Source organism: Pteropus medius, unplaced genomic scaffold, assembly GCF_902729225.1.
Source record: "Pteropus medius unplaced genomic scaffold, Ma_sr-lr_union100, whole genome shotgun sequence".
NCBI classification, from domain to species: Eukaryota; Metazoa; Chordata; class Mammalia; order Chiroptera; family Pteropodidae; genus Pteropus; species Pteropus medius.
The window spans coordinates 21,710,404-21,730,353 of record NW_024344370.1 but is presented as its reverse complement, the minus strand read 5'-3'; the positions used below and the strand labels follow the sequence as shown (position 1 = coordinate 21,730,353).

Sequence of the window (19,950 nt, the reverse complement as noted above, 5' to 3'; positions counted from 1 at the left end):
TTGGTCTCTTCCTAGCCTAGGTTTTCTATTTTGGCCTTCTTCGTTGCTAAGTCCCCCTCTATGGTTAGGTTTTTTTTTTCCAAGGAGGTCGGTTTCCTTGTCGTCCCACAAACATGACCTTTTGCACACCGTCCCTATTGTTAAAGACCTTCTGAGCTATTTCTAATAATTTGGATAAATTTTCTCCCTCAAAACCTTCCAATCTCTGTAACTTCTTCCTAATGTCAGGGGCCGACTGGCTAACAAAGGCCAAATTAATGGCTCTTCTATTGTTGGGGTCCTCCAGGTCAATAGGTGTATATAAGCGGTAAGACTTTAATAGTCTTTCCAAGAATGCTGCAGGTGACTCGTCCTTAGTCTGAATTACTTCACTTATCTTGGACAGATTTATTGGTCTACGTGCAGCAGCCCGGAGTCCCTGTAGCAGAAACTGGCGATACCTTAGGAGAGCCTCCTTACCTTGATCTGTATTTGGATCCCACTGGGGACGTTGAGTCGGAAACACAGCCTGTACCCTGGTTAAGTCTGCTGTAGGCTGCCCATTTGGGTTTGTTACTCCTCTAGCCGCCTCCCGCAAAATTCTTTCCTTTTCTTCAGTAGTGAATAAGACCTGTAAGAGCTGTTGGCAATCATCCCAAGTGGGCTGATGGGTAAAGAAAATAGACTCTAAAAGGGAGGTTAGTCCTTGTGGTTTCTCTGAAAAGGATGGCGTTTGCAATTTCCAATTATATAAATCACTAGTACTGAATGGCGAGTAGATGACAGCAGGCTCACCGCCACCTCCTGGAATCACCTTCAATGGGGCTTGAACAGATACTGGCTCTTTTCAGGGAGGTTGAATCAGGGGAAGGTGGCCTACGATCCCTAGACCGGGTTACAGGAGGTCCCGGTCCCTCCGGAGGAGGACGTCTACCCCCATTTCCATTATAGGGTGGCGGATACCAGTCATCCTCCGAGGGAGGTCCCTGCAACACCGGTGGGGGCTTCTTAAAATCCTGGGGTATGGCTGCCATTACAGTAACGGGTGCACGACTGCAATTCTGTAAGTATTTAGGGGCATCAGAAACAACATCAATCCAAACATCAATATAAGGAATTTGGTCGGGATGCCCAGGTTTTCCATAAATCACACCTCGAACCCGGAATGCAGTCTGCATGTTAAATGATCCCTCGGAGGGCCATCCTACTCCGAAGGGCGGCCAATCTAATTGACAAAAGCGCTGCAAATCAAAAGGGGTTACTGAAGCACCATAGGCCCTTGCCCTACGACGAAAATCTTTAAAGTTGTTAAGCATGCACTGTAACGGAGTTAATTTGCCCTGTGATTGTCCCATAGTTCCACAATAAAGCACACGAAGCAAAACAAAACAAGACAGACACAGACTAACAAACCAGAACAGGACTGAGAAAACTGTCGTCACAGTCTCAGTCGACCGCCGACTTACTTGTCGCGTCCGACGTCCGCACGGTCCCTGGGCCCCCTACCAGAAACTGCCTCAGCACTCCCAGGATCGTGCTCCGCAAAGCGAGAAACCACAGGCGGCGGGCTAGGGCAAGTGCCCTAGAGGCCTCCCCAACCGCAAATGGTCCAGCGCCCTGGTGCACTGATCAATTTTCCCACAACGAGAAGATCTCGCTGGGGCCTCCAAATGTTGTGTCCAGAATAACCAGACCCAACTTGAGTGCTCTTAACCAGGAGACAGTTTATTAGCCGGTGGCTGTCCTTGCAAAGGAGCAGCCTCGAAATGCCAAGATACAAGGTTTTTAAGCCCCAAATCCCATTCCTCATTCAGTCTTAAACACAAAGGTCCATCTTTCTCCTATTCACTACCTGTCAACCCACTGGTCAGGTGTGCAAGCGGGAAGTACAGAAGCAGAAAGCTTGTGTTAGAATGTTATGTTCCTATGGGTGATTGCCTATGTTCCCATGGGCGATGGCCAAACAGTAATTTTCAGCTTATATACAATTGATTATTTTTCATGCCACGCAAGCAAGCAGGGTTACACAGGCTAAAATTGGCAGTTAGCGTATGAGCTCATTGTTACAAGTTTCATGATTAACAGAATGTGGTTAGGGGTTCCAGAAACTAGGCCTAAGTTATAGACTTCCTTTGTCCAGTTTCAGGTTTTAATTATTCTTTAACCCTTTCACATTTCAGCAGGCCATTACATTTTAAGTAAATAAAGTAATTCAAATTCTTTTACTCTTCATGTTGGGAGACTGAGAACAATATACTCGTTAATAATACAGAAATAACTTTCAGTATAAAAATTAATAATGTATAAAGACATGCTTAGCTTTTAGAAAATTTTACAGAAAAGTGTCCCAAAAATAATCACTTGGGAAATAGTAGACCAAAATAAGAAAAAAAAAAAACTAGAAAAAATTGCCTGTGCTACAACCATATTGAGAATTTAGGGAATGTCAAAGACGAAATTTATTGAACACATATGTCAGTGACCTAAAATGAAGCTTAGGTTAATTAAATTCGACTTTAGTACTGGTGTAATATATTATAGAGCCACACACACAGATGCATGAATACATGTATCTACAAAATTATACAAGTGGAAAACTAGTTTTAGCCAGTTTACAAATGATTGATTAGATTGATATTATCCACAGATGATCATATAATTATTGCCAAATCATAATACTAACTATAAATCAATTAAATATATTGCAAAAAAAACAGAATATGGAAACTTCCACACATACAACGATGAAATCAACAAACACAGGAAATCATTGTAATGAAAGCAAAACTTAGCTAACTTTTAGAGCTGAAAATATCTATTATAAATAACAACCTGCCCTTTTTATAATTTGTCAGATTTTCTAAGGACTTTCTAAACTCTTCAGATCATTTGATCCTCACAAGAACCCTATGAGGTAAACAGTGTTGGAATCATTATATTTGTTGAACATAATTTATATATACAAAAAGGTGATTTTTAATTAACAAACTTACAATAAAAGTACAATAGAAATAAAAATTTTGCTAACATGATCGCAAGTTAAAAAAATAACATTGCATAAGACCACATTAGAAGGAGTACTGTAAAATGATGGCAAACTATATCAGCATTATGTAAATGGAGTAGGATAAAACTGCATTTTAGTTCTAATTCTGCTACTTACTTGCTGTGTGAGCATGGAGAACCTACTTAAGCTTTTGAAGCTCAGTCGCCTTATTTGTGAAATGAAAATAATATCACTGTACCCAGCCTAGTGCCTGAGACCTAGTAGGTGCTCGATAAAAAAAAAATAGCCATTATTATTATCAATCTGAAAAAGTTCTTCATCATTAAAACCCACCTCCTCTGTGAATCTTTTTCTGAATCATCCTCTATACAAAATTGTGTGCTTCTTTCTCTCCACAACACCCTGCTCTTCCTTGATTATCATACTTATCATTGCTTTTGTTTCATCAGTTTCCTTGTCTGTTTTCCCCACGAAGACTGAACTCTTGAGATCAGAGATGTTGTTTTGCTACATCTATGTCACCAGCATACAGCACAGTACTTGGCATATGGTAGATGCTCAATAAACATTCACTGAAAGAATATACAATCACTATTCTTAACAACTTCAAGGACATGTTTAAGTGACTTTGGAAACCTTGGCATGATACTATGGACTGTACGAGGTTAAGTCACAACAATTTATGAGTCTATAAAAAAGCAGAAAACAGTGCCATTAAATGTGTCATCCATGTATCTAAAGTTGCAGGGAATTTTAAATACCTAACACTTGGCCCTACACATAATTTATGCTCAAGAAATGTTTGTAGTAATAATAAAAAAAAATAAACTCTGAACAAAGACCACAAAAGGGTCCTTACATTCTTAACACTCTACCTCATCACTGAAGCACAAGGTTGTGAATATATTAGGAGATAATATATTAAAAGCACTTTAACATAATGCCTGAAACATCCCCAGGACTTATTAAATGTTTGCAGGACAGGTGAGAGAGGAGGGAGAGGAAGAGGGAGCTGAAAAAAGGAGGAGAAGGTAACAAGAAAAAGTGTGTTTGATGCAAGGGAAGATGAGAGAAAATGAGTTCAATCGTATTCATGTGTGGAGTGACTGTTAGTCCCTTCTCTGCCTTCCTCAAAAAAATTTTAAAAGGAAGTAAAATCACTTTGTATATATGAGAAATCATCATGATTAATATTATGAATGTCATTTCACTCGAGAAGGGGGGTTTTGAATTGAAAATTAAGTGAAAAAAAATAACCCTTATCTTTTGTTAGATGCAGTGAAAGAAAAAACTTCGGTTTTAGAATGGTTCAAAGTTTACAGATGACACAATCAATTGTGAAAGGAAATATTTGAATATTTGTGGAAACCTTTTAAAGAAATATTCTAAAAATGAGAATCAACTTCTACTGAGTTCCTTATGTACTGTTTGTTGAGAACTATGATTATTTAATTTATACTTTTGCCTTTCTTATTTTTCATATATTTGTAGGAAGCATTCAATGTGACATGAGCAAGAAAATCTTGCTGAAGACATCTAGAGTAGACTGGCTCTTGAACCCCACCCTAGCTTAGCATTTCTTTCTGCAAGAAACAAGAGCAGAAAACAAAACAAAAAAAATCCTAAAAAAAAAAATGGAAACTACATTCTAGTAAATATGGGAAAGTTGAGATGATCATTAAAATCATTCTTTAATAGTCAGTAAAAATCAAATTATGTACCTTTGGGTTATGGGCATTTATCCTTTTTCATGCAGTGCATAAATCCAATTAGCCATTTCTCTGTGTAATTCTGTAGAAGTCCAAAACAGTAAAGCCATTAGAATGGGCCCAGATCCTTGGACTGACTTCTCTCTATATCATTAATCTAAATAGTTATTTAAACTAATTAAAAAACCATTTGCATGGTATCTTTAATTCTTTCTTAAGCTTATCTTGGTCGCTTCCCTGTGAGATACTACAGTGTGTTAGACATTGCGTGATACAGAAGGAAGTAGCCTAGTTTTGGGGAGGAAAATTGTTGAGACTCCTGATTTCATAGTATACTTTTACATTCCCTGAGAGGTCTAATGGGATTTGATCTTTTGTTTGCTTTGATATGTAAATGGAGATATTGCTTTCTCCCAGGGGACCCTGGAGATCTGCCAAAGCACATAGGGGTAAGATATCCTTCAGGATAGAAGCTGAGTTGCCTAGAATAGCAGGAAAAAACAAATTTTTGTTTGGGCTTCACAATAAAATACCTTTGTTAATATTTTTTACTTTCAATAAAAATGTTTCTATATTTACTCAGCTTAGTTATCTTAGACACTAGATAGAAAACAACTATTTTCCAGTTATTTTTTTTCTGTCAATGTGTTACTAAACGGATAGCCTGCTTTTTTTTAGATACTATTTATGCTTCCTTTGACATATTTCATAAAATTACTCATTCTTTAAATAACATTTATCTTAGCTGGAAATTGGAACAAAGTTTCAGCTACTTATTTCAATGAGAAGAACATCTATTAGGATGGTAAAATTGCGAATCTATAGAGAGAAAAGATAATTTCTACCTTAGATGTCATGCACATCACATTCTAAAGGAAAAGGGAGGCTAAAAAGTTAAGTGGAATCTTTGTACTTTAATCATATTTATCTTTTATCTCTTGACTTCCTTGTGGTTCTTCTTGTTCATATAATAAAAAAATCATAAAATAAGAGTAAATACTTCTAGTAATTTTCATTACTGTCTTACATCATTGCTATCTTCTTTGAATTGACAGCTTGTTCCATTCTTGATTCTGGAGTGTTTAATTAATGATTCTTGTCATACATTGTAAACTGTAGTATTAGTGATAATTTTTTATATGAAACCTGATATTATATTTAAAACCCTTGCTAATTTCATAATTAAGGCAAGGTTATCCGGTTTAACAATCTGAAATTAGAAAATTATAGATAATTTATAAAGAAGTTTCTTGTAAATGATAACAAATATCACACAATACTAAGATCAATATTGTTCAAATATCATTTATTTGAGAAGGAAATAAATTCAATACGTTTCTCTTTAAAGAAGAATAATAATGATTTTATTTAGTAATATAATAGTAGATCTAGACATACAGCTTGATGGAGTAAAAATTAAGTTACCTACTAATTTCTTCTCCCTTCCTTCCAGCTTTCTTTCCTCATTTCTTCCTTCCTTCGTTTCTTCTTTCCTTCCTCTTACTTCTCTCCCTCCCTCTTTTTTGGGGGCCGGGGGAGGGGCGAGAGGGCTCCCTTGCTTTTTTCTCTACCATCCTTTCTTTATCTACATTTCTATTAATTTTGTGTATCAGTTTTTTTCCTTCTATAGTCACCCTTTCTCTATCTTGTAAATTTTAAACTCTTTCTGTTATTTGATTTACAAAAACCTCTTCAATTTACAAAATTTCTTTACTCAAATTATAACATACTCTCAGACTTTCCCAAACTCTAAAATTCAATAACTCACGAAATAATAAAGATAAAAGTAGCAATAGCACCTGCATTCCCAATCTTAAAATGATTTTTCTCTGACATATAGGGAAGCCTCTTGTACTGGGAAAAGTGCTGACTTTTATATTTGAAAGGTTTCAGCTATCTGACTGTAGTTTCATGATTCCTGGGATAGTAAATTTTACTTCCAACACCATAAAGAAACAAATATCTCTTTTTTTGTATCAAGGGATATTGTTAAATTCAGAAACAAATGATGTAAGAAATATTACATGGATCTTTATTTCTTAAAAATAATGTAAATTTGAAAATAACTGAAATTAAAAAAAATGTTAAATCCTCTAAAATTCCCTCCAAAATAATGCATATATGAATACATTGGCTAATCCACAGTTATGGTGAATATTTATTTATAAAATATATTTTAATATTTTATGGCAAACTGACAATGCTGTCTCTACTCTTGGAATTATGCAGAGAGATGAATCTAGCTCTGGATATTTAAAAGCAAAGAAAAACTAACAGAAAAATGCAGAGAATACTAGAGGAAATTAATTTGGTCACAATTATTATTATTACTTGTACTTCTTTTCCCATCCTTCATTCACAAATTCTAGTTTCAGTTTTGCTATAAAATCATTTTGAAGTGTGATTGCAAAGAGAGATGCTAGTTTATTTTCTAGGCTGAAAGGGTATGGTATATATAAAATTATAAATTATTAAAAATAACAAATTATAAGTGATGAACTAAGAACATACTGGAACTAGGAAATTAAAAAGGTTCTCCCTGAGTGCATTTGGCATCCGAAACATCTGGAAATTTGAGGTTAGGGATTTTTCCACAGGCACATCATTCTCAATGGATTGTTCTCATTTATTATTTTTAAAAATAAATTCACCTCCTTGGGAGTTTGTTGAATGCCACATTGATTTGAAAAAAAAATCAGTATCCTAAGATTGTTAAAAGGTAATTTAATAATTTGATCTCTATTAATCTATGTTAGAGTCATCTTCCTGTTGGTTTTCAAAAGAAAACATTCAACAAAAACCCTGTCTTAGCTTGTAAACAACTACTACTTAGTTTAAGCAACTAAGTTGTCCATTAGAAATATTTCAAACATTTTCAACATCAACAAAAGTAAACCAGTCAAATACATAAAACAAAATTAAAAAAAAAAAAGAAAGAATGGATAAATCAAGTCCTTACCTGTCAGTTACTACCATTGTTATATTTTAAGGATCAAAAACCTTGCAACCTAGTCCCAGTTGCTGGCCCCTGGGATAATTCATTGTGATAAAAATACCACAAAAACAAAGGAAGCATTTTTATGACAGAAGCAGTTTATAAAATACTGAAAATGAATAGTTGAGGAAGCCTCAAAACTGAAAGCCAGTAACATTTGTGGTGCAGCTCCCCAAAATGAAGGTGCCTTTTTTCAGTACTCCTGGGGTACTGTAAATTCCTCTAAAAAAATGTGTAACACCTCAATATCTCATTAAAGATCTACATTTTTGTCTCCCATCTCCCAGAATTTAACAGAGCCCTTTTTGATGACTTCCAGACTTTTTTTTGCACACTGGATTCATCTAGTATTGAAATTGGGTTCCACTATTGTGATTTCCAATCATACTTTTAATAATTGCTCCTTTCAGTAAATTTCCAGGGACTCTTTTTCCCATTCTCCCAGTATGCCTCATTCTGTTAAGAGGACTAGTAAGTGGCTACTTACATAGTTATTATTTATTAAACAGACTCATTCATCAAATACTTATTGAATGCCAACTATGTTAGACATTAAAGCATAATTTAAGTATTTAATCAAAGTATTGTACAAGGGTTCCCAGCTCTTGAGGAAGCAATCAGGATTTACTGTTCCAGTATTTTCACACAATTCCACTATGAGCTGCACAACAACAAACAAGTCTCCTTAGACTCAGCTTCATTAGCTACATAACAGAGGTTAAAGTGATTAAATAAAAACAGTGTTTTTGAAAATCAGACAGCCATACAATACTACGTCTTGAAATCAATTTAAGAAGACATAGCTGGCATTTTTAACGAAAAAGAAGAGTAGAAAATAGCACAGCATGTTTTAATATTATACAGGATTGTGAAGCCTTTAATATTTTTAGCTATACTTGAGTGTGCATATTGTGTATGTGTGTGTATTAGCGAGGAATGGTGTCCATCTGTCATCATACATTTGACCCTCTTCACCCATTTTGTCCTTTACCCACCATCCTTCCCTACTAATATGCTGTTCCTATCTACAAGTTTTTTGTTTTGTTTTGTTTGTTAATTTGTTTTTGTTGTTGCTGTTATTTTGTTTTTATATGTGAATAAAATCATATGGCTTTTGTCCTTTTCCATTTGTCTTATTTCACTGAGCATAATATCCTTGAGGTTCATCCATGTTGTTACGAATGACAATATATATATATTTTTTATCTCTGAGTAGTATCCCATTGTTCATAAGTACCATGTCTTCTTTATCAATATGTTGATCAATGAACACTTAGGTTATTTCCATGTGTTGGTTACTGTAAATAATGCTACAGTAAACACAGCGGTGTGTATGTTTTAAAATTAATATTCATTGGATAAATGCCCAGAAGTGGAATATCTGGATAATATGGTAGTTCTATTCTTAAATATTTGAAGAACTGATATACTGCTTTCCATAGTGGCTACGCCAATTTACAATCTCATCAACAGTGTAGGAGAGTTCCTTTCTCTTTAAATCCTCTCCAACATTTGTTATTTCTTTTCTCTTTGATAATAATCAGTCTAGCAAGTGTTAGGTGATATCTCATTGTAGTTTTGATTTGCTTTTTCTTAATAATTAGTGATATTGAACATTTTTTCATGTGCATATTGACCATCTATATGTATTCCTTGGAGGGGAGAATGTTTATTCAGATCTACTGCCCATTTTTAAATTGGGCTGTTTGATTTGTTGTTTTTGTTGAATTGTATGAGTTATTTATATATTTTGGATATTAACCCCTTATCAGAAATACCATTTTCAAATATCTTCTCCTGTTCAGTTAGTTGCCTTTTCATTTTGTTGATGGTTACCTTTGCTGTGCAGAAGTTGTTGTTGTTGTTTTTTTTTTTTCATTTGATCATTTGATGTAGTCACTTTTGTTTATGTATGCTTGTTCCCTTTTTTTGGAGTCATCTCCAGAAAATCATTCCTAAGAGTGATGTCAAGGAACTTACCACCTGTGTTTTCTTCCAGGAGTTTTACAGTTTCAGGTCTTAAATTCAAGTCTTTAGTCCATTTTGTGTTAATCTTTCTGTATGCTATAAGATAGTGGTCTAGTTTTATTATTCTGCATGTGACTAATTTTTCCAGTACCATTTATTAAAGAGAATTGTCTTTTGCAATCGTATGTCCTTGGCTTTTTTGTTGTAAATTAGTTTTCTATATGTGTATAGGTTTATTCTAGCTCTCAATTCTGTTCCATTGTTATTTTTGTCTGGTTCTGGCAATACAATTCTGTTTTGATTACTAGAACTTTATAGCATAGTTTGAAAATAGGGAGTGTGATACCTCTGATTTTGTATTTTATTTTTTCTACTCAAGATTGCTTTGGTTATTTGTTTCCTTTTGTGGTTTCATACACATTTTTGTTTTTGTTTGTTTGTTTGTTTGTTTGTTTTTTCTATTTCTGTGAAAAATGTCATGGACCTTTTGATAGGAATTGTAGGTAATCTGTAGATTACTTTACATTAAATAGACATTTTAACAATGCTACTTCTTCTAATCCATGAGCCCTGACTCTCTCTTTTTCCTGTCTTCAATTTTTTTCAACAATGTTTTATAGTTACAATCATTTTGATGCAATAAATATTATTGATACTTTCTTATTTTAATAGAAAAAAACACTTTGAGTAAATGACATTGAGCCTGGCTAAATTTATAGATAAAATAAAATTAAGAAAGATTCTGAACATGATGCATTCACTGCCTAAAGAGAGTGGACTCAGCTGAGATATTACAAGGGAGTAATGAAGGGAAGTTTTAACAGCCATGGCAGCAAGAAGTAGCTGAGAAGGCTGAGGTAGTCAAATGAATATCAGAATTTGTGAACTAGGTTCTAGTCCTTACTTTTCCAATATACATGGGCATTAATTTAATAATCATAGTAATATTGATTTTAATAACAATAATTAACATTTATTGGTCACTAACTATATTCTAGGCACTATTCTAAGTAATTTACATGTACATTATTTTATTTATTCCTCACAATAGCCATAAGAGATAGGTATCATTTTAATCTCTATTTTACATAAAAGGAAACTGAGCTATATTAATTAATTACTCATCATGGATTACACATAAGACGCAATAATTGGCACTGAAGATTCAAAGATGAATAAGACATTGTCCCTGCTCAAGCAATTTACTGTGTAGTAGAAGGAAAGACTCATGAACAAATAATTACAATAAAATGTTATACACTCTAAATAGAATTGTATGTAATCAGTGAGGAGTATAGGGAAAGATACACACAGACTGAAAGTAAAGGAATAGGAAAAGATATTTTATGAAAATGTAAACAAACAAACAAAAAGCAGGGGTAGCAATGCTATATCAAATGAAGTAGATTTGAAAACAAAAGTTATAACAAGGAACAAAGAAGAACCCAGTAATTCCACTTCTGTGTATTTATCCAAAGAAACTTAAAACACCACTTCAAAGAGACATATGCATCCACATGTTCATCGCAGCATTATTTACAACAGCCAAGGTATAGAGGCAACCTGGGTGTCCATCAATAGGTGAATGGATAAAGAAGAGGTGGTACATATATACAATGGAATATTACTCAGACATAGAAAGAATAAAATCTTGCCATCCTTAACAACATAGACCTAGAGAGTATGGTGCTGAATGAAGTAAGTCAGACAGAGAAATACAAATGTCATATGATTTCACTTGCATGTGGAATCTAGAGAACAGGATAAATTAACAAACGAAACCGAAAGAAGCTCATAGATACAGAGAGCATTTTGATGGTTGCCAGATGTGGGGGTGAGAGAATGAGTGAAGTTGGGGAGGGAATTAGAAAGCACAAATTAGTAGTTATAAGATAGTCATAGAGATGTAGAATATAGCGTGGGGAATACAGTTGTATTATAATAACTGTATGTTTTCATATGGGTACTAGATTTATCATTGTGGTCACTTTATAAGTTATATAAATAGAATCACTGTATTGTATACCTGAGACTAATATAATGAGATATGTCAAGTGTAATTCAAAAATTGAAAAAAAAAAGATACTTAAGAAAAAAAAGAGAGAAACTGTACCTGGCTTTTGGACATTCGAAAACAACTGCAGTTCTCACTTTGGCAGCACATATACAAAAACAACTGCATTATGGGGGTGGGGAGTTATAACGTCCAAAATACATGCTCTGGAAAAGACACAAACTCAGAAAAAAACTGAGGAAGTAGTAAGCTTTAACATCAGTGTGATTCTTGGCACTGTGACAACACTATAATAACAACGACAGTAATAACAACAAAGCTTGTGGAAGTGGGAGAATCTGATTCCCAGAATTATAAGATTCAAATGTCCAGTTTTCAACAACAACAGCATCATAAGGCATATAGAGAAACAGAAAAATATGATCCATTCAAGGAAACAAAGCAAACTGACAGAAAATATACCTGAAGAGGCCAAGACATCGGAGTTACAGAACAAAATTTAAAACAACTGCCAAAAGAGCTTAAAAACAAGGCAAAGACAGAAAAACAATGTATAAAAAAAATAAGAATACTAATAAAGAGACAGGTCTTATAAAAATCATAAATTGATTATGGAGCTAAAAAGTATAATAACAGCAGTCAAAATTACTGTAGAAAGGCTCAAAAGGAGATTTAAGCAGACAGAAGAAAGGATTAATAAACAGATAGGACAATTAAAATCTTTGAGTCTAAAATACAAAAAACAAAAATGAATAAATAAATAAATAAACAAACACACAAATAAATAAATAAATATTGCAAGATAAATATAAAATAAAAGATATTGAGAGGAGAAAAGAGTTATAAAAGGGCAGAAAGAATATTTGAAGAAATATTGGTGGATAACTTTCAAAATTTGTTGATATATATGAATCTACAAATCAAAGAAGCTAATAAAAAATTTGTGAAATTTATATAACATTATTTACTAACTGACCCAGCAATTCTACACCAAGATATATAAGTGCAAAATAATTAAAAACAAAGATTCAAACTTACACACCTATGTTTACAATAACAGCATTATTCGCAATAGCCAAAAGGTAGAAACAACCCAAATATCTGAGATAAATGGATTAACAAAATGGTATGTACAAATAACGTAATATTATTCAGTCTTAAAGGAATTAAATTTTGATACATGTCACAACGTAGATAGACCTTGAGATCATTATGCTATGTAGACTGACTACTTAGAAAAAAGCAAATGTGAGTTTGAATTCTGGCTTCAAAGATTACTAATACTGCAGCATTTAGCAAATTGCTTAGCCTCTTTTGGGCTTAGATTCCTTAGTAATATCTTCCTGATAGAGTTGTTATAAATGTTACAAATAATAATGTATATGCAGTAGCACTTAATAAATAATAACATTTTATCATTAAAGGATGGGTGAAACGTCTAAAGATGGAGGAGTAAAGGAATTTTTACAACACTTTCTTCTTTTGAAACCCATTGAATAAAATAAAAGCAAATTGACAAAAATCCTCCTGTTAAGGGTGGAAAATTTTCAAGTGAGCAAACTAGCTAAGTCAGCTACAGGGAAGAAATATCTTTAGATATCAGAAGTTGTCCTACTTGCTTGTGTGTGGTTTAGGAAGTGTATTGTATAAAATATGTAGATGGCCAATGTCTGCTTCTGTAATCCATGTACTTGTTAATTAAGGGTGTTGTTCTGGGCAAAGATATGCTAAAAGCCAACTTCCACTTCTGTAATCTGCTGGCTTGTTCAGGGGACCACCAGGATATGGTCTTGAGCTTTATCAGCTGCCTGCTCTGAAAGCTTGGGGCTGATCTCCTCTAGCCCTGCGTGGTAGAGAGTCAGTTGCCGGCCGGCTAATAAAGGCTCATAATTAATCTCAATTGGCTCCGTGGGTCTCAGAATTGTTCGCGCCATAACACTCCACCCTCAGTGAAATAAGAAATTTGTAAATGCTCAAAACATAAATTATAAAATACTTAATAAATACCAGGGAATCTATGCTTTATAAAGTAACACACTGAGCACTGATGCAGTCACTCATTCATTTATTCAAAAAATGTATATTGATTATCTACTTTACATCAAGCACTATGATAGGTGCTACAAATACGACAAGCAAAAGAACTGACTCTGTTGTTACCATGAAGAAACACGCCTTCTTGGACCTCAAAGAGAAAAGACAAATGTTTCCAAACTTCAATATTATCCTGAAAAGTACATAAATAGTCTTTATTTGAGTCATTTAATTTGAAGGTATGGGTAAGATACAGGAGATACATAATATTTGCACACAAACTGCAAAAGTAAAGGAAGAAAAGAAGCATGAGAAAATAAGCATAAGAACATGCACTGTAAAAAAAATTGCCCAAGAAAATGCAGATTATTGACAAATGGTTCTTTATAATCTCAAATAAATTATAGATATTATAGTTTCTCTCAAAATTAGCACCAAAAGGGACTTAAAAGTATCAGAATATAGAAAAATAAAATCAAACTGATGGAGCTCAAGAAATAAAAGAGAACAGCAAGATTAAAGCCATACTATCTATAATTGAATACACAAGGATAAAATAAATTGGCTTAAAAAATTTTAGAAATTGGATATTAATAAATGAACATATACAAATTATTATATAGTAAATAAAGAGCATTGCAAGCGAGATTCGGTACATATGTAATTGAGAGAATACAATGTTTACTGATATATACCATGAAGCTTGTGCTGAAGTATTATTATTCAAATAATGAAATTAAGTCTCAGTTAAACTACTTATCTATGGTTTCATCACCAATATTTGTTGGAGCCAAGGGTAAAACACAGGACTTTTTAGTTTCAAAGTGTATGATCTTTTCTCTGTACCACACTGCCTTCTGTATTTGGAGGGCGCTCCCAAATCTTAACGGCTCAATGGCTCAAGTAGTTTTGATCCGCCTGGAGAAAGGCTAAAGGTGAGAATAATCAAAAGGAGGCCAGATTTTGCTACTAGTCTATTTTTTTTTTATTTTTTTAAATTAAGTTTATTGGGGTAACATTGTTTAATACAATTATATAATTTTCTGGTGTACATTATCATTTGACATCTGTATATTCTATTGTGTTTACTGCCCGAAGTCCAGTTTCCTTCAGCTACCATATATTTGATCCCCTTTACCCACTTCACCCTCCCACTGTCTCCCTATATTTGATCCTCTTTATATTGTCTAACATCCCCCTCCTCCACCACCCTCTACCCTCTGGTAATCACTAGTCTATAGTCCATGTCCATGAGTCTCTGTTTGTCCTGCTCATTTGTTGCTTTTAGGTTTATATCCCACATATAAGTGATATCATGTGATTTTCAACCTTTTCTGCCTGGCTTATTTCACTTAGCATGATTATCTTGAGGTCTATCCATGTTGTTGCAAATGGCACTACCAGTCTATTTTAACTTTCTTTTCCTGGGTGCAAATGAAGCCAAATGAGTGATAGTGTTCTTTATCCTAAATCTCAACCTAGTCTCTTTAGGACAATGTTGTCTTGGAATTGAAATCCCCATAGCTGCTCCCAAAGAACATTTGAAGTAGATGGATTTTATGAATGATGAAGTTTGCTGAATTTTTTATCTTTGCAAGGCCTTCCTGTATAAAATTATTAAGACTATGCTATATTGTCTATATGAATTTAAATATAGTTTATTTTCTCAAGCTAATATAATACAAACTGTGTCCTTGTGGCCTTTTACTGAAACTTACTCACTGACCCCTTCTATGCCAAAAAAATGGTGAACGCTCCAGGCAACACTATTGTTTGAAAATTCAAATTCTTGGTTTCCAATAACCATAGCAGTGTCCTTTTGAGACCCCATACCCTGCCAGCTACTGTTGATGCTTCCATTTACCCTCTCAGTCACAAAGGAAATTCTCAATAGATAAAGGGAAGTGCATTAGTTCATTTGCACTTAAATGCCTCTCTCCTCCAAAAGTAATCAGGAGAACTGAAAAGTGGTGAACGAGAAAGAACAGAGTAAGCAGCTGTGAGGGCATTTTGTTGAGAAACAAATATGCTAAGATTTATCTATTCATTGGGGCTTTACAAGACCCATTCTTTCCAAATGAGAGGATTCTTTCTTTTCTCCAAAAGGAAAAAAAACAAAACAAAACAAAACAACAACAAAAAAAACATCTCTTTTTTGCTATTCTTAGAAGCTTGGAGACTCTGAGGTCACTCTCTGACCTGGAAAGGTAAGCTAAGTTCTGAAGAAGTATTTGGGTTAAAGGATTAAAAATACAGAAAACTACCATTGGCATCATGGGTAGAAATGTTTTTACTCCACACAAGTCATTCCCCTTAATATATAACATCATATAGTGTTTTACAATTTATTAAATGCTTTCCAAAATACTTTCATCTGTATTATTTTATTTACTCCTAACTAAAATACTGTTTAATCAATATGGGTTAGTATATTACATAAACAGTAAAACAAACAAACAAAAAAAACAAAAAAAAAACAAAAAAAAACACGGTTATTTTAACAGTTGCTCCAAATGTTTCTCCCTCAAATAGAACTGTGTTTACTTAGGAAAGCACCTTGATAGGCAGATTTAGTGGTAAAAAGTGAAGCCCTAAAGAGAAAAATAAATAAGCAATTTGTTGTCCTTAATTTTTTTCAATATTTAGGGGGCAGGCAGGACCCAAGAGAAAGAAGAAATCCAATTAGTGAAGATGGAGTAGAGACTGAGCAATAAAGTAAGAGGCTGAGCCTGAGAGAAAAATAAAATGTCCAGTGAGAAATTGTTGTGGCTGGAATGACCAAAGATTTGCTAAGTATGGAAATATCTTCAAATCAATTTTAAGTTTCTTGCTATACTTCAGTAAATATGCTCTTCTCTCTCACAAATTCTGTAAACTTATTTTAGAGAACAAAGGAATTAAGCTATAGTCTAGCATAAGGCCAAATTGCACATAAAAGGGACAACACGCTTTAAAAAGTGAAATGATCTGGAAATTGAACAAATTCAATAGAAGCAAGAATTTAGAGGCAGGAATGCTGAAGAGAAACATGAGAATACCTTGAGCTATGAAAAACAGATAATGGGACCCCTGTAGGAAAGTTTGAGTTAATGTCATCCAAATGTAATGGAAACATTGACTACAACTGTTACAATTATTGATGAGAAAATTTAGACTTAGTGAGTTTAATTTAGACTTAGTGTCTAAACTTACATAAGGAGTAAAAGTTTGTACTCACATTTAAATGCAGGTCTATAGGATTCTATATACCATTTTTGTTACATGGTAACAGAATCTTACATAATAAAGTAATTAAGTTCACCATTAAAACAAACAAACAAACAAACAAACAAACAAAAACCTGTGGGTCTTTTTTCATTTCCTGGTTTCTCATTTGACAATTTAATCAGAAAATGCCAAATCATAATGGAAAAAGCGAGAAAACAAATCAAGTGGTATGTTAAATTAAAATAACTTTGAAACACAATAAGTTTAAGGCAAGTTGCGGTGGTTATACTTATATCAGATAAAAGAGACATTAAGGCAAATACTGTAATAAGAGACAAAGAAGGTCAGTGTATAGTGATAAAGATATCAATCCAACAAAACAATGTAACATTTAAAAATATATATGCACTCAACATAGGAGCATCTAAATATGCAAAGCAAATATTAACAGACCTAAAGGGAAAAATAAACAACAATATAATATAATAGAGGAGTTTAATATTCCTAAACAAATATTCATAAACAAATAGTTCATCCACACAGAATCAGTAAAAAGATTGGCCTTAATGACACATTAGATCAGATGGACTTAACAGACATATGCAGAGCATTCCACCCAAAATCAACAAAATAAACATTCTTCGTAAACAAACATGGAACCTTCTCCAGAAGAGATCATAGGTTACACCACAAAAAATCTTAAATTTTAGAGTATTGAAATGCTATTAATTATCTTTTCTAACAATAATGGTATAAAAGTATAGTAAATTGGAAAATTCATAAATACACAGAGATTAAAAAGCATGCTATTGAACAACTAGTGGGTGAAAAAAAATCAAGAGGAAAAAAATAGATATCTTGAAACAAATGAAAATGAAAGTACAACATACCACAACTTATGGAATGAAGCAAAAGCTATCCTAAGAGGGAAGTTCATAGCGATAAATACCTACATTAAGAAACAAGGAAGATCTGAAATAAATAACCTATCTAGAAAAAGAATAACAAACAAAGTCCCGAGTTAGTAGAATAAAGAAAATAGCAAAGATCAGAGCAAAAAAAAAAAAAAAAAAAAAATGAAATAGAGACTCAAAAGAAAGTAAAGAAGATACAATTAAGAGCTGTTTCTACGAAACGATAAACAAAATAAACAAATTTTTAGCTACGCTCGATAAGTAAAAAAAGAGATGGGGCTCAAATAAATAAAATCAGAAATAAAAAAGGAGACATCACAACTACTACCACAGAAATATATATATATATATATATATATATATAAAGAGGATACAACAATAAACAATTATATGCCAATAAATTGGACAACACAGAAATGAATAAATTTCTAAATATATACAACCTACCAAGATTGAGTCATGAAGAGATAGAAAATCTGAGTAGATTGATTACTAGAAAGAAGATTGAACCAGTTCTCAAGAAACTTCCAACAAACAAAAGTCTAGGACCAGATGGCTTCACTGGTGAATTCTCCCAAACATTAAAAAAGAAAAAGAAGAAGAAGAAAAAAAGAAGAATTAATATCAATTCCTCTAAAACGTTTCCAAAATACTGAAATGGGGGAAACACTACCAAACCTATGTTTTAAGGCCAGCATTGCCCTGATACCAACACAAGAGAAGAGCAACAGAAAAAAAAAAATTACAGGTCAATATCCCAGATGAACATGCAGACAAAAGTCATCAACAAAATATTAGGAAACCAAATTCAAGAATACATTAAAAGGATCATACACCATGATGAAGTGGGATTTAATCCAAGGATTCGATGATGGTTCAACATCTGCAAAGCAACTGATATGATACACCATAGTAACAAAGTAAAAGATAAAAATTAGATAACCACCTTAATAGATGCAGAAAAAAACACTTGATAAAATTCAAATATCGTTTATGACAAAACTCTCAACAAACTGTGTACAGAGGAAACAAACTTCAACATGGTAAAGGCCATAAATGACAAGCCCACAGCTAACATCATATTAGATGGTGAAAAGCTGAAAACTTTTCCTCTAAGTTCAAAAACAGAATGTCCACTCTTGCTAATTTTATTCAACATAATACTGGAACTCTAGCTAGCATAATTAGGCAAGACAAAGAAATAAAAGTCATTCGAATTGGAAATGAAGAAGTAAAACTGTCATTATTTATAGATGACATAATTATATATATGTATATATAATTACATATTAGATATGACTAATGAGAAAGAGGTCAATTCAACAAAAGGATATAGCATTTGCAAATATTTATACACCTAACATAGGAGTACCTAAATATGCAAAGCAAATATCAATAGACCTAAAGAGAAAAAAAGCACAGTGATACAATAGTAATAAGGGACTTTAATAGTCCACTTCATCAACAAATAAATCATTCAGACAGAATCAATAAAAACATTGACCTTAAATATGTTACATATATATGTATATGTGTATACATCACTAAAAACTCCAGCAAAAGCTGTTAGAAATAAAGAAATAATAAATGTATTTGGAAAAGTTGCAGGATACAAAGTCAATATACAAAAATCAGATATGTTTCAACACACTAACAACAAACTATCAGAAACAAAAAATTAAAAAAACAATCTCACTTACAGTTGCATCAAAAAGGATAAAATATTTAGGAATAAATTTAATCAAAGAGGTGAAAGACCTGTGTACAGAAAACCATAAGAAAGTGATGAAAACAAATTGAAGACACAAATAAATGGAAAGATATTTCATGTTAACAAATTTGAAGAATTAATATTTAAAATTTTTTCATACTACTCAGACATCTACAGATTCAATGCAATCCCTATCAAAATTCCAAAGACAGTCTACGGCCATGCCACCCTGAACAAGCCCGATCCCCTGTGATCTCGGAAGCTAAGCAGGGTTGGGCCTGATTAGAACTTGGATGGGAGACCACCTAGGGAGACCAGGTGCTGTAGGAGTAAAAAATAAAAAATATGAGATTGTAAGTTGACAAGGTCCTTGCAATCTGTGAGGTCAACCAAAGGTTGCCTCAACTAAAAA

General features: G+C 33.3%; 1 pseudogene; it reads left to right on the top strand.

The window, feature by feature from the left end:
- Positions 1–19,749: 19,749 nt before the first annotated feature.
- Positions 19,750–19,868, top strand: LOC120608320 (uncharacterized; annotated as a pseudogene).
- The last annotated feature ends 82 nt before the right edge of the window (positions 19,869–19,950 follow it).